Below are 16,392 nucleotides of genomic sequence, written 5' to 3'. Positions count from 1 at the left end.
TTGCAATAACATTCGAATGAAAGCAAGTGATCTTTCGGAAGTTTGGTAAAATATCTTGAAAACAATTTATGCAACTAATTAAAAATGGGTTGTTTGGAGTTTGAGCAATTGCAACTTTGGGCAAGTGCGCCTTCCATAGTTCTTACGGCTCATGCTCAGAATCCAATTGTTTTTGCTCTATTTTGTTGAGTTTTTACGGATGTGTTCCCCACTCTATAAACTGGTAGTAGATGATGTTTAGATATTGCCAGTAGCTGCCACGTATTGGAAAATGGTCCTAATATATTGGTACCGTGGCGTCTCTTCATGCATCTTTCCGAATGTTTCGGTAGTAAGCACTTCCATGCTATTGAAGCTCCTGGTAATACGTATCTATTGGATTTTGCTGGTGCTTTTTAGCTGAGGAACTGCACAGCCACGGTTCGGTGTTGCAAACGCATGCGAACCATCGGTTTGTGTTTTACTATGCAGTCGGCAAACTGTCATGGAACTATGTCTCTCTTGGTGTGTTGGTAGCATGGTTGTATACCTGCTTTTCCATTTTAAGCTTTTTATTTGGCAATAGACGAGCAGAATTGGTAGAGACTTATCTAGTTGCGGTTTTTTTTACTTCTTAAAAGGTAGATCATTTCGCAGTAAGTCGTCTAAATCGAAATCTCATTAATATCCCAAAAAATGAAACACATAAAAAATGAAGTTAAAAAAAGAGATAGTATTGCATCACATATAAAATGCATACATGTTTGCAAATTGATGCACTGCAAACACTCGTTTACGTTCGCCATTAGGCACACATATCTACACGCGTTGGAAAACAATGAAATAAAAGCAAAGCGCCAAAATTGGAACAAATTCCTCACTCTATATCCCGAACGGAGTCACAGGCACGGGTCCCAGATTTGGGTGTACGACTATGAATAGTTGACATTTTTTGTCTATCGATCGTAGTAGATGAATTCACCCGTTTGTGACGGGTATTCCTGACGCTGCCTGAGTGTGTGTTTGTGTGATGGAATCCTTTTTGGCGTAAGGCTGGAGGTACGGAAAAGAGAGAGTCCCTTGATTGTTTTATAACTCTCCACCATGAACGGATATTTGTTTGGCTGGAATTTGTATTGTTTCGGCAAGAAGCAGATCAGTGAGGATTGGGAATTGGGTGGAAAGGTGCAATTGCATCCAAAACCCAACGCACATTCCAACGCAACGACACAAGCGAAACGCGAACAAACTTCCGTACGGTAGCGTCGTTATCTTTGTTCAGTGTTGTGCAGCAACCGACGGACAGTACAGAAGTCGGCCGTTTTGCATTCTCGGTAAAACGGTGCAGCATAGCTGACGTTGGTTCCATAAATACGTAATATATCATTTTGCCACGACGCATTGGGATGATGGGTGCTGGTGTACTGTCAGGTTTGGGTTTTACATTTTTTTTTGCTCTAAACCTTTTTTTTGTGACGAATTGAGCACATGTTGGTGATGCTTTTGGGATGTTTTTTGGAGATTTGTGGAGTGGATATATTTTCATTCTTTCTAAACATCAGATGTACAGTTAATGTTGGTTGTGAAAGGTTATTATACTGCAGTGTTTCGCTTTATTGAAGTCATTTTGCTACAACATCAATCTCAGGACACCTCAGCATAAGGCCTTTGGAGCAATCAATAAACTCATCTTTTCCTGTCGCATAGAGCACTGCATAAACTCTCGAAAGGGGTTAGCAGGTTCACAAGGGTGTTCGTTTCATGTGGTGTAAAATTGTCCTTCCGAACGGCAACGAGTTTCTCTCTCACACCCATTCTATCACCGGCAATCGAATGGAAATTTATTGACCAGCCATTTGGTGCATGTCCTGCAGAAATAGTAGCTGGAATGGCTTGCACTGTACACCTGCAAACGAATGGTTTTTCACCTCGTGAACCACGGGCTCCATTGCAAATCGTACACATACGTGACCCGACGCTTTGAGTCTGCCACAAGCCACCGACCCGGTTGTCCTATTGCTGGCTGGTTTGGAAGTAGAACATTGCCATGGAACGACAATGCTTCGGGAGATGGTTCGAGAGGCGCCCCAGAGGTAAGGTTTCTGTTTTCCATTCCGTCGACAATTTTCCAGTGTCGGTGGCTGGAGATGAGCGCGTCGCTTTTGCACCTTTACTACAGCGAAAGGAGAAAAGTGTTTTTTTTTGTCGGTTGGAGTTGTCGATGATGTGTGGAAGGGGACACGGTATCTGCAGTGGAATGGACGAGAAGCAGGAAAAGTTTCCCTTGTTGCGCAATCGAACCATCGACGGTTCGGGTTTTCCGAAAGTCTCGTCAGCATCGTTCTTCCCTTGCCTGGTGGATTCCCCAACGTCTGTGGGCAGTCGTTCCACCATTGGAGTTCCAGAAAATGAAACCAGAATACATTGGCAGAGGCCGGTCGTTTCGCGCCTCTTGCATATTGGTATTGCTCATTGGTGGATTTTGCTGGTGGTGGATATATGCCGTACGCGTGTCTCCGCCACCAGAATTCTCCCCCTTAAACACCTCAGAAAAGTCTACAATTTTCCAGCTAGTGCGCCGACGAATGTAAATTTATGGTGCAGTTTCTATGGTGCCACGACCATTTTCCATCTGAATCGATATGAGGCGATTAGATCCGCGGTGAGATTGTGGGCAAGTGCCCCAAGCAGGTGTAAAACTTTGTTGAAGAGAGTTTGAAGCGAGAACTCGGAAGTGATTTTGAATGTGCTGTAGGAGTACGTTAATCGTTAACTGTAAATATATCGTTCGTTTACTATTATCGTCGTGAAATCAATTTCTGCTGGGAATTCTGAAGGTAGAGGACACATTCTATACTGAGAGAGATTAGAGAAATTCAAATTACTTGTTGAATTTGTGTTGCAAAAGGTGTCAAGTATTTAAGACAATGTAGTGTTTTGTTTTTTTGCAACTTATAATTTAGAACCTTCATTTCCATTCAATTGATTTTGCTGGTAGCACTTAACACCTCCCTTCCCAAGAGACGAAGAACTCCACGGCAAGAAATATCTTCTTGTATGTGTACTATTAGGTAAGGATGTATATGTGTGTGTCAATTAATTTTCCTCTCATTAGAAACATTTTTGCCCAACGTTTTCCATGATTCTTTTTTTCGTGCCACTTCTTCACATATGCCTTAAAGGAAAAGCTTTGTGCGCACTCGCGCTCACGGAAAGAGAATCTCACCTTTCATTTAGTGTGAGTGTGTGTGTGTGTCTGTGCGAAGCTTTTCTCTCGGAAAAATGTTTCCCATTTCCCGTGAAGAGCCTCTCTTTCTCGCTTCTGCCGGATGGGTCGGTTCCTTAATTTTCACCTCGCGAGAAAGTGGGCGCTTTTCCGGGATGCATTTCTTTTAGTGTTGTTTTTCCTTTTCCCCAACTCGCGACAAACATTTGCTGTTCCTTCTCACTCTCATCATTGGTCTCTCTCTCTCTCGCTCGGGTTTTATGCGCTATCTCCGTCCCTCTGTTTTGTTGAAAGTATTTGCGTTCGTCCTTTTCGATGATTTTCATTTTTTTTTATCACACACAAACACACACATTCTAGTTCTCGCTTAGTTTTGGCCCCGGCAAAAGCTCCCAAAAATTGGACGATGTCAGAAAGTATTGGGACATCCTGTTGTTTCACCATTCCCATCCATCCCCCAACGTCACGGAACCCACAGTCCTTTGTGACAGTCCATGGTGCGCGAGTCAGGATAACGAAAATGGCGGCCATCTTGATTCATGTGTCCCTTTTTCTATAACCAATTGCCTTACCATTGGGTACTGGACCACCATCGGGAAGGTTCCAATAATCCAGATAATGGGCTTAAATCTGCATAGTGTGGTAGCGTATCTAAACAATCATATTATGAAGGCATGATATCTATTCGCACCTAATAATCCTTCCTAATCCGGCATGTTGCATTTGTGGTGGTTTGACGTTGGGAGGATTGTTTTTTTTTTGCTGTTGTTTTATGTAAATGACTGGCTTATCATACATTCTTCCACTGTACACCAGACGAGTATCGTTCAAATATCAAATACAGGATTATGTGGCTGTTTGTATGTGTGTGTGTGTGTGAGTCGGTAGGGCGGGGGGAGGGGGTAGGGTTGCGTAAACAAACAAACAGCTGTTATTGTGTGGCCCCCAATGCACTGTTGCTTTCGGTCGTTTGCTGTTGTTGATGACGTCATCGATTGTGGGTCGTTAATAGTAACCAAACCAAACCTTGTCCAACAACGATTTCGTCCAACCAAAAAAAAATGAAGGGGAAAATATTGTGGTTAGTGTGCTGGCGGCAAAGTGAATTTCCATTGCTAATTTTCCACTTCCAGTGTCAGTTTGGAGATTGTACTGAAGTGATGTTGAAAAGCTATTCGAAGGGTTAAACTAAGTTGAAAGAATGTTTCTTCTGTTCCTCTTTCGTACTCTCCGGTCCATACCTCTGGTGTGCTCGTTTTAATTGATTTTTATCATACACGTTTTATCTTTATGATTCTCCATGAGTTTATAAACATGCGATAAAATATTGCGTGAACATAACCTTTAATACATCCTTTTCAAACCAATCGATTGTTTTATTCGCTAGAAAGGATACATTAGAATATTATACGGTTCACTTTCACTATCGTTTGATTAACATACATACATGCACACTCTGCATATAAATGGGTGTATGTGTGTGTTTGTGAATGCCGTCACTGTACACATTAAACACGCGCAACACTTTCGCTGGTGTGTCTTGTATACTGTCGTATAAATCCATAATGCCCACCCGCTTTGCCCAATCCACCCTTTACATCCTTGTCACACATCCTTCTCACACGCATCCAAATTAGGTCATAATATGGCTCTCCAGCCACCCTACATATCCACCCCACCAACGTTACAATGTGTGGGTGGTTTGGGTGGGAGTCTGTGTGCAGGAGGTTAATTGAATTTCCATACGGCTAATTAGCGGGATTCACATTAAATTTTCATTCGGCTTTATGGGACCAACCCTGCCTGCTACACGTCTACCTGCTGTCCATCTGCGCGGTCGACGAATGCACAAATTGCCATAAAGACCAATAAATTGAAGCAATTAAATAATAGAGAGATACAGCACCCGAAAGTCAAGCCTCCCACACCTGGTGTGGAGGATTCCGGTGTACGGTTGCACTACTCCTGTGTGCACCGCGGAAGTGACAGTAGCCGTAGAGCGATAATGAATAATGTTGCAAAGTGCTGGAGCGTTTTTTGTTGTTGTACGCTTCTTATCAATTTAAAGGATCACAGTTAATTTGTTATCGGGTCTCTTGGGGCTTTTGGTGGTGATTCGCGGAGGCAATTTTATTTTATACTACAAAGTATAAAAGTAAGAGGGGTTCATGATTGCAATGGGTGCATGTCTGGAAGGAATTAAAGGATGTCAAGAACCCTGAAGAGTTGGTTCATCTTTCCAAAAATTTTGGTTTACTCTAGGAGTCGTCAGAACTACTCACGATCTTCAACTAACGTCATCACTTCATCTCAGTTGCCGGTCTATCACGCCTTCATGTGGAAGACCTACAAAACCTTTCTGGAGTAGGTTGTCAAGTATCATTCTAATGATATGACCAGATCTCTGGAGGCTGACAAGTTGAATTCGTGCCTGTTGGCAGATGTCCAACACCTGATCTGTCCATACAACAAAGCATTCAACGTGTAACAGCTGCACATTAGTTAGTATATCTCATAGAGCTCCTGCATTGTCCTTCTGGACATTGTATATGGAAAATCACTTCAAAGTATTTTCCACTCGAACGGGTCTAAGAGGTATTCCTCAGTTTTGGACAGTGTTCTTGTCTCAGAGTCAGATGTTTTGAGCGCCGAAGTTCCTTAGACATTAGACTATAAGCTACAGAAATGATTGTGTTGTTAAAAGTGTCATTTCATATCAATATCTCGACGACTTGGTAAATCTCAACTTCTTGCTCCAACGCGAGAGAGCAATCAAATGAGTCCCTCAGTACTCGTGCAGATTTTAGCTCCTGCACGAAGCATCAAACGGAACAAAATTGCTCGGTTGTTCACCCAAAATAAAAACAACGGAAAATCAACGTTTCAATCCTGCTCATTTCCTTCCCACTTACCACTGCTTCTCATCAACGATATCCGACGCAACTCCCAATACCTGCAATTTCTGGTATTTTTTCTTCGGAGCAAAATCGTGCAAACCTTCATCAATCTTGTCGCCCTTCTGAAGGAGCAATTCATTTCGACTGTTTGCTTCATAAGCAAAAAAAACATAAGAAGCAGAATGTGTGTGTGTGTGTGTAGCTGAGTAAAATGAGATGCGGAATTTGTTTGTGGGTGTGTATGCAATAGCCTTTTCAGTACGTCCGGTGCGCGACACAACTTTCTGTGTGTACCGCCAGTTGCCTGTATAACGTTCCCTCCGCAAAAAAAAAACAATCCACATCATCCACGATATCGACTCCACACTTTTCCTACTTTGCTGTATCGCTTCACCCCTTTTTCCCTTTGGGCCTGGTTTCACAAGCTTTTCCTTCTAGACACGAACTCCAGCTCGCTCTTTTTCTCTCTCTCTTTCTCATGAGATTATTTGGGGAGCTACTACTTCCGTTACTTTTTCCCTATGTGTGTAGCGGTTTGCACTTCCAGAATCGGTCGCTAGTCGGGATGTGGTGTTGCGAAGGAAATGCCTCGCGGATAAAATCACCCGGGACCACCAACAACACGGATGGCAAGCGAACGCGTGACATGGGTGACACCGACTGCTGCTGCTGGGGGTGCTTGAGAATTTCATGTCACAAGTGTCTTTGTTTGCGAGAGGGTAAACGTTGGAGCCGAACGGCGGAAGGGGGTTATACGAGCGAGAAAGGATACCAATTGCGCTACGAAAAGCAAGGGAAAAAAGGAGTAAAAAAATCTCCTTTTGGCCTCCGTTGTGTCTGCCTTTGCAATAATCGTTCATATCCGTTTGATGTTGGTTGAAAGGTTGCTGTAATATTAGTAGCCACATAGATCAAAGTTCAATAGAGAGAAAGAATTGTTTTAAATTATTTTATTTTCGCTCCGCACTGTAGTGGCTTAACTGGTTTTGAATTGTTTAATAATCTAACAGCTGAGTTGACTTCGTGTTCGCATCACTTATCGATCAATCCGTAACCCGTACTCATCCTGCACTTTCGGAAGTGAAAATAACTTTCCCATTTTTTTCCACTGCGCAGTGACCTCCCGCGTCGCATTTTGTGCCGTTCTCTGCGACCGAGAGGTTCTATTTTTCCAATTCCATTTTCCCACCCTTTTGGCATCCCCCCCCCCCCCCAACCCCCACCCAACGCGGGATCTCGAACAAAACGAACACAATGGTGGAATGGAAAATTTAACCCAACAGAACTCGGCAGCAGGTAGCACTAATACCATCGCCCTTACCATTCCCCCCTTCGTCCGGCGTTTTCCCGCAACCAAAACTTCCCTTTTTTCCCGCGGATATCCTTTTGCTCTACGGTACATTTTCATTTTCTCCCAATGCCTCTCGATGAAATTGGCAAAATGGGTGGTGACGGTGGTTCATCTGGAAAAAGAAAAGGCTCTCACAGGGCGCGTTGGGACGAGCGAGCAAACCCATCCGATGCTGCCCGAATGTGTCCCTTTTTACGTGCCTTCGACGGTGTATTTTGCACCGTTTTTGTCCGGGGGCTCGCGGTCACGGAGGTCAGCGAAGATTGGTTCGGCATTGGTTCAGGCCCTGGTTATTATAATTTGATTGCTACGGTTTCGCAACGGACGGATAGAACACCCGTGTCCCTGCTGCTGTGATAAAGTTAGAATATGGTACCGTTTTCGTTCGGGCTGACCATGTGAGGGCAGTCGCGGAAAGAGTTCGATTCGCTCTGGCACTTTTTGCCGGGGAGCGTTTTGTGTTTCCCAATGCATTAACGCACGGTTGCTTCGAACCAGCCAGGGTTATCAATCGCTATATTCACTAAGCAATGCTATGAATTTGAGATTATGGCCGTGCTGGAAAATAAATTGATGTGGTTGATGATGGAGTTAAGGAAAAGTTTTTATTTGGAATAATAATTATTTACCGCAGCACTAGGAATATTGACAGCAATAAAAAGCTTATCAATGGAATGTGTTCTTAGTGACAACTAAATAAAAATCACTTGATATTTGATATTCAGATATACGATTAGACATCGCTTCACTTCTTGTTCGGTCGGTGTTTGTAAATTGTAAATCGTTTCGAGAAGCTTTCCATTCATCATCGATAATGCCATATCATTAGTGCCACGCCAACCGAGCGTGTAATTCACAAACGATAACACACTCACAGTTCCCGTTTATGTTGATGCTTCATCGATTTTATGCTCCATAAATTATTCACCACACTCCGACGGGGACTTGGCGAGAAGGGGTGGTATAACCGAGAAACCACCATGGAATTGTACAAAAGGGTAGATTTTGAATGTGGTTTCTAAGACAAACGATGTTTTGTTACACTAGTTGCTGTCTGCCAATGTAGCGAAGAACGTTTAATCATTAATCGTTTGCAATGAGTGAGGTGGAAACGGAGAACTATAGTTGAGTGACGCTAAATGCTTGTGATCTTGTAATACCGGAGACATTAGTGCCTTTGAGTCATTTTTTATTTTCAAAGTAAGTTAAGTGTAAATACTGATTGACTCAGGGATATATGATTCTAATCAATAAAGCAACCAATAATGAAGTTGGCTGAAGTTGGTATTTTCAAATTGAAGTTCAAGTTACAGTGGAAGGCGTTAAGAATTTTGATTCATTTTTCGATCTATCTCTTTGACATAGATGTCAATCATTCCGAATTGCTGAAATTAGTACACAATGAATTAAAGCTTATGTACAAAGATTTCGCAAACTGATGAGATTCGAGAAAGATTTGAGATCTACCTAAAAAGATTGGAGTTCAACTGGAAGTCATTTCCAGAAATGACTCCAACTCATATCTCTCTTAATAATAATGTTCGTTTTTTTGCAAATATTTCATTCAATTTTTCATATGTTTAGTTTAACAGATTGTAAATTAAGTATCAAATACATTGCTGCAGAAATTTCTCATCATCAGTTTTGTGGATACGATTCGGCTCATCATGGTATCTTTCCGTAATCTCATCGATAAAGATGGTTCGTAGCCATCTTTTCTTATTCGTCACGTTTGTTTGCCTTTCTTTCCCCAGCTCGCTTCCAAGATGCGTGTGTTTAAACGTCTCAAAAATTCGATTCCTAGTTCTCCTCATTTTTCTCACCGTTATGCGCTCGATACTTTCCACGGTGGTGGTATTAGACGTTAACGAAAGAGACAAGAATGTGGTAGCTCCTCAAGGGTGCCCAAAGTGGATGAATGGTGTCGGGAGGAGGATTTTGGGGGGAGCCAGGGGGGTGGCAAAACAGGAAAAAAAAATCCGTCACCAACCATCCAACCGGAAGCGTTCGTTATCTTTCTTTCGTACCTGTTTTTTCGCCATCCCTTCGTACACCACGGCGGGTAGGAAAAAATCGACCTCGTCCCCACCTAAATATGCTGTTGGTTCATGCTGGTTGAAGCAAATGGACAAAAAGTGGAGCCAATTTTGAACATTCGCTAGCAAATGTCGATGAATTTTTGGGTGGGTTGGGGTTGGTAGACAGTAAAGGCCAGAAGAGGATTCGAACCGAAATGTGATGAGAATACGGTTCCGAAAAGTTACAGGGATCTGGGTTTCGCTACGTCCTGATAACTGACAAGAGCACCCAAAGAGAGAAAAAAGACAATTTTGTCAAGGAGAATGAGTGAAAAATTGATGACGAAAAAAAAAACGAAAGAAAGAAGGACAACAAAACCTCCAACGTTTTCGTCCTTACAATCAGAGTCTTTTTTATGATGAGAAGAGGAAAATGGTATAAGAAGTAGACCAACGGACGGAGGATTTCATCTGCGCGAATTCGGTACCGGGAGAAGAAAAAAAAACCGAACACCTTTTACCGTGCCGGGGCTGGGGGCCATTTTGTTTCGAGAGTTTTGCACGAAGGCACGATGAAATGTCCTCGACGATGTGTTGCCAACCGATGGATGGATGAGTGGGAATGATTTGTGTGAGTGTTCCTTATTTCTTTCCCTCGGCAAACCCACACACACGCGCGCGTCCTTTGCTTAATTTAAATTAATTGCACAAAATTCGTTGGACTTGGTTGTTGGAAAAAAAACCCGAAAAGAATACACGTGCAGGGAAACGGCGAGACAACAGTGTTCAAGAGTACCGGAAAATGTTAAGGGAGAAAATGATATTACAACAGCTTGCGACTGCTTGCAGTGAATACCAAAAGGACGATTCGATGGTAAGGTCATGTTGTTTTTTTTTTATTCGGAAATGGAAAACGGTTCCACACGCACACTTTCTTAAGAGCTTCTTTCCAACATTTCTTTTTGAGGTTATAAAAGACAAAAAGTCAAAAGGATCTGTCGGTTGCATGGCTCCGAAAAGGTCATTAAGTTATTAATACTTCTTTTTTTGTTTTCTAAGGTAAAAGTTGAAAAGTGTTGTTAATCCGCATCGTTGCGGAAAGTAATTGAATGATTTCCGCTTAAAGCAGATATTGCTTTAAGATGTTACAAGACGTTGGAAAGGACATTGAGTGGAGTATTAAAAATTACAAAACAACAATCGAGAACAAAGGAGGAATGCTGCAAATGCATCAATTACTTCCTATGAAGAGAGAGAAAGAGCGAGAGAAAAACCAAACAAACAGCACAAAAACTGGAAAAGCCTCGGGAAAACTAATCGAATTTTCTTTAATCGTCCAAGCAGTAAGGTTGTTCTTGCCCTGATGTACGGGGTGGTTTTTTTTTGGTGTGTGTAGTAGTTGCTGTTCTGTGCAGCAATACGTATATTCGTCCCAATGAAGTGAAGCGTGGGAAAAGTGTCCGTGTGAAGCGTAACGCCGGGACATTCCGTTTCTCTCTCTAGGGCAGGAAATTTATGTACCATCAGGCAAGCAAGGCAGGCAAGGCACCGGTCTATCTAATTTTCCACTTTTCATTTCTCCCGAATCCCACCGATGATGGTCCATGGGTTGTGTCGGGAAGAGGGCGAAGCATGGTTTCGGTTTGTTCGTTTGTGTTGGTGTATTTATCGGGCGACACCCCGGAAAACCCGGTGTGTGGCCGGTTCTTAACTCGGGGATGATGGTGGTGGTTCAGTAAATACGGTAGCTCGTTTGTAGTTCACCCAGAGCATTTTGTGTTATTGGGAAGATAAGTGGCAAGTGGGGTGTTGGATCGAAGGGGCGGAAAGAGGTGAGAAGAGAGGAAACAAACGATGCAGTAACGATTTTTGTTCGGCTTGTGCTATGTACAGGAGTAACACACAAAAAAACCTACACCTCTCCTCCCTCCCCCCCTTCCCCCTTCGTACAGGACACCACCCCATCCGCGCGAAGGACAAAAAAGGCGACCAAAGGGGGAAGGATTTGCGCAAGTTTTACGGCTGGTTCCTTGCTAGCCGGCTTGGTAAACTGTTCTTTTCTGAGCTGCAGGAAGGATTGTTGGACGCTTTTTTTTGTTGAGCCCCCGTTTTTGTGTGTGTGTGTGTGATGCTAGAATTTGAGATGGCGTTTGAGGAGATCGCAGAATGGCGAAAGTAAGCAAAACACTAGCACTTGCTACTGGTATACCATCCAACACACCGGGCTGTTACCAGTTTCGTTTGCTTGACAGTATTTTTTTGTTGCTGTTGGGTTTACTTCTTAGGATAAATCGGTAGCCTTTGCGTTTCCGGTGCCCGTTTTTGGGGTGAAATGGACCCGTGTTGGAGCAATTTTTTTTTGCTTTGTCACCAGTTTCACCATCCTTTGTGGGGTTGTGTGTTGAGAAAAGATGAGACTTAACAGTAAAGGCCATTTTGTGCTATAGCTTAAACCGTGCCGTGCCTTTGCTGCACTTCATTCTTCCTGCCGTCGTCGCCAACGTTCCCCAAATCAAACTTCCGGCAGTGCAGGTTGGATGTGTGAGTGTGTCGGAGCTGGAAGATTCCAACCGAAAACCCCGAACCGAACAGAGCTGGCCTTAAAAAACCATCGTTCTTATATTAGGAATTCCAGCTTGTGGATGACATAAGTCGATGTGACGAGTTTTGTGGAAAGCTCAAATACTCAAATTTCTTTTTTTGTTGATGTCGTTCTTCACCCAAACTGTTGTTCGTACGAAATACGAAATGTGCTCCATGGACGGTGTTTTAATTATGAATTTTGCTTACATCTCTTTCGCGGGTCACTTTTTTTTGGAGGGAAGACGAAATTCCTGATACAGACCCATCAAGGATCTTGCTATAACATGTATCTTTTTCAAACCATATTTTTGCTTTTTTATTGCTCCTCAAGTGACTTTTAAATGTATGTCTAACGAAGAAATCTTCGCAATTGGCATTCTTGCAATTGGAAGTACATGTCTCAGAGGGACATGTGAGTATTGGAACTGTCTAAAACCCACTGATAAGGCTTGATAGATCATTGATACAACTAGTGTTGGGTCAAGTAACTCTTTTGCAAGAGCGGAGCGCACTTAAGCATTATCTGAGTGAAAAGAAACACATTGCAGCAAATTTGCATGAAAATATATCAGATTTATAAATTTTGCTAAATTGCTCAAAAATGAGGAAAATTTTACATTTTCTCAAACAGGGTAAGGAACTTGGTTCCTCGAATAACTTCTGGCACAGACATCTGAGGGCATGGCCGTCCAAGAAGAAAATGTAGCCATTGGTGCCATCTATCGACCACAGGTTAAAGATTGGCGATCCGTTGGATACCGACCGAGTTATAGGCAAAACTTCATGCAAAAATGAGCCTTAGTAAATTTTTTTTTTTGATTTTTTTGATTTTTTGATTATTTTTCACTCTTTTTTTTATTTAAATCATTACTTGAGTGAAAAGAAACACATTGCAACCGATTGGCATTAAAATAAATCAATTTAATTTTTTTTGCAAAATTTCTCAAAAAAAACGTAAGGGGTAAGCCTTATGAAATTTTCGAGTTGAAAATTTCTTAAAATTTTTTTTCTGATTTTTTATTATTTTTTTAATTTAAAGCATTATTTGAGTGAAAAGAAACACATTGCAACAAATTTGCATGAAAATATATCACATTTATAAATTTTGCTAAATTGCTCAAAAATGAGGAAAATTTTACATTTTCTCAAACAGGGCTCCTGTGTGTAGCGCTCCGTACGAAGCTATCTCTTTTTCGCGTGGACTGTGCGGGAGCGCGCACAATAAGATGAGCGGAGCGATTGAGGTACCTCTTTCGCTCTTGACCCAACGCTAGATGCAACGAGTGCTAAGATGCCATTCAGAAGTTGATGGGAGGAATTCTGGATAATTCTGGATAGAAGCCCAAGGTTGTCGTACGTAAGAATTCACCGTCAACTCGTCTCTTTCTTTTCAAGGTCATAACTCGTTTCTAAACTTAACAGTGCCAAATGTTAATAATTCCATGAACTCGTTAGCATTCTCGATGGCACGATTACTCGTTATAAATCGCTATAATTGTCATTGTAAATCAATTAATTGTTTTCTATTCTGTTTCTTTGCAGGTAAGGAATCTTGATTGTAGAAGCAACTCGGCTATGAGTACACTTTCGCAGATTACATTCCAATAGCAGACTACGTAAGTCCAAGTATTTGTAGCGATTGTTGAGACGAAAAAGTACCACACGATAAGGAATAGTTTCACAAATAAGTGAAAAACTCGAATCAACTGTATGCCACTATCTTTTGTATCTTCCGTGGCTGTCTTTCGCATTTTTTTTTCAAACACACAGCAATATCTGTGATGCTGCCGTTGTTTTGCATAAGATAACTAATCACAGTCACGGTTGTTTTACTTTCGTGTGTGTTACTTCACATATTGTTAATGGTTGTTGCGCCAATTGGAACTGTAAAGCGTCTCGTCATCGTGCAGAAGCGTGTGCCAACAGAAACGAAACACTTAAAAATCAGACACAGTTTATCCACCGTTTCACCCGCCGTACATCGATCAAAAGACGGCAGCAATACGAAACACCTTCCAACAAAATCTCGTGCCATGTCACCGCATATGCATGCACGGGACCCTTCCCTCGCACAGCTGAATACCGTCCGTGACCATTTCGTAATTATCGTTTCCTTTCCTTTCTTTTGCGCATAAAATTTCCTGCCACGCCGTCGTTTGCTCTCGGTTTACTGGATTCGGTTCCGCTTGGCCGGACTCGTCATAAGTATGTGTCGTACGTTTTGCTCCCCTTTCTTTATTATTCTTCTTGCCATCGTGAAGCATTACCCCGTGTGCCGTTGTTGTTGTTGTTGTCGGGGGGTTATTTTTTCTTTAAATTCATCCCCGTCATCCACCATCCAAAGGTGAAAGGGAAGTGCGAACGCCCGCGTGTGTGCTCGTTGATCGCGATCTTTTACCGTGGTTCACCCAAAAGTCGAGAGAATGAAGTAGCAAAACAAAGTTTGTCTCTGTGGCCACACTCTTTTCTTTTGCGTACGCGTAAGTTTTACTGACCGACCTGTTTGTTTGAACTATTGAAAAACAAAAAAATAAAATCAACTACTTTTATTGGGTCCATGTTTTTGAGCAAAAAGATGCAATAAAGCAATGATTTATTTCATCCAGAAACCTCGCCCCCCTCATAAACGGATCGGTTTCTCTGCCCCGATGCCTATATTGAAGGGGAAAAGTGTACATTATGAAATGTTCGTATCAGCGCCAAATCATGATGGAATAGTTTGTATAGAGAATGATTTGAAGAATGTAGAAGAGATATTTGTAACACATTTATTGAATATCCGAGTGTCTTACTAATATGTATATACGCACGCCATAAGCTATAAAGATAAAAGTACTATCAAAATCATCCATTCGTATCTAATCATTTGATTACATTTGTATCTGTTGACCGAATTAAAAGCCCTCACTCAGCTCATGTAACTGTTTGTCGTATTGGTCTTTAACGTCGGTTGTCAAGATGAAAGTCGTGGTCGTGCTTGCTTTAGTCTCCATCTATTGTTTCTAAAAACGCATGCATTCATGACTTGTTGGGTCTTCGTGAATGATGCAATAGAATGATTCTATTTCGTTTTGATACAATTAGCACCATGACATATGACACACTGCTTTACGGGTTTTATTTCGTTCAAATGCAAAGAAGGAATGGAGTTTTGCGCGTACCGTTTCCTTCCCCACAGTTTATTAGCGTTCTTCACTCGCTTGTTTCGCTTAGTTTTCGATCTCCATTTTAAGCCCCGAAGTTCATCAAGTGCGGACATTGTTACGGGGCACTCTCTCGGTGAATTTCGTTTTTGGTTGTTGGTTGAATGTTTTGTTTTTCTGCCCTCAAAACGTGATCGGAATACTATCGCGTGAAAGTATGTTTATCGTTTACGACATCGACGATAATAATGGCTAAGGGTAGTTGATGTTTTTTGGGGCGAACCTTAACTATATGCCTGTTTGTGTTATGTTTGCGTATAGTAAGTTTTATTACTATTTGTACGCGCGAGAAAATGGTGCTTTACTGCTAGTGATGAGGAATATGTTGTAGTTCTCGGTGGCTTATGTGTTTTTTGGATGGTTTTACTCACAGGTTGGTTTCATGCTTTATTTTTGCATTACTCTCTGTATGGCAAATATACTCTTGTTTGGGTAGCGTTTCGTTTATCTCTGGTTCGTGCCACGGTGATGAACCAATGATGAAACATTATACCTAGACGATGAGGAGGTACAACGAATTCGTCCTGCCTTAACACACACGGGGCGATTCACAATGCTAGTTTACACACGCAGTGAAATTGTGTCATCAGACATTTGGACTAAATTCGAATAACGATAATGGAAGATTGAATTGAATGAAACAGACTGAATCGGTTGTATCCTACGTTCATTAAGGCTTCTAAAGAGCAAATGCCAATGAGAATATTAATCTCGTTTCATTAAGCCTTCTCTCTTGTTTTTCCTCCAGTTATTGTTGCAGTATGATCCTAAGGCTGCATTGAGATAATCTTCGGTAAATCAGTGATCACTTGGGAAAGAAGATCTATTACTTCATGATAAAAGCGGCAATTTCTAGCCGACACTTTGTGGACGTATTCCAAATTACTGTAAGTCCTGATGAGAGGAACATTTTTCTTTTCACTGAACATCAATCAAATCTAGGACCTCCGGACGTGTTTCATTTCAAAGAATTTTATTTACCAAACTCATCTGCCGGATATTTCTGCTGCAGAATTTGACAGACACTTTCGTTTATGTTGTGAAGGCTCTTTTTCATCATTTGGTCAGTTGCCTCAACCTTTCCTAACAGATATCGTTTTGCTCTTAATCTTCAGATCTCGATTTTGCCTCATTT

General features: G+C 41.8%; 1 protein-coding gene and 1 long non-coding RNA gene across 3 annotated transcripts in view; one reads left to right on the top strand and one right to left on the bottom strand.

Annotated features, from left to right (window-relative positions):
* The window catches only part of LOC125766210 (uncharacterized), a 163,432-nt gene that overhangs the window by 47,629 nt on the left and 99,411 nt on the right, over window positions 1-16,392 (bottom strand). The window lies entirely within an intron of this gene.
* LOC125766220 (uncharacterized) overlaps window positions 7,328-16,392 on the top strand; it is a 65,724-nt gene continuing 56,659 nt past the window's right edge. The window contains exon 1 of the long non-coding RNA XR_007418654.1: window positions 7,328-12,786. This is a non-coding gene — a long non-coding RNA (uncharacterized LOC125766220). The remainder of the gene's footprint in view (window positions 12,787-16,392) is intronic.

Source organism: Anopheles funestus, chromosome 2RL (assembly GCF_943734845.2).
Source record: "Anopheles funestus chromosome 2RL, idAnoFuneDA-416_04, whole genome shotgun sequence".
NCBI classification, from domain to species: Eukaryota; Metazoa; Arthropoda; class Insecta; order Diptera; family Culicidae; genus Anopheles; species Anopheles funestus.
The sequence above is the reverse complement of the archived record's forward strand: the minus strand, read 5'-3'. Positions and strand labels throughout refer to the sequence as shown.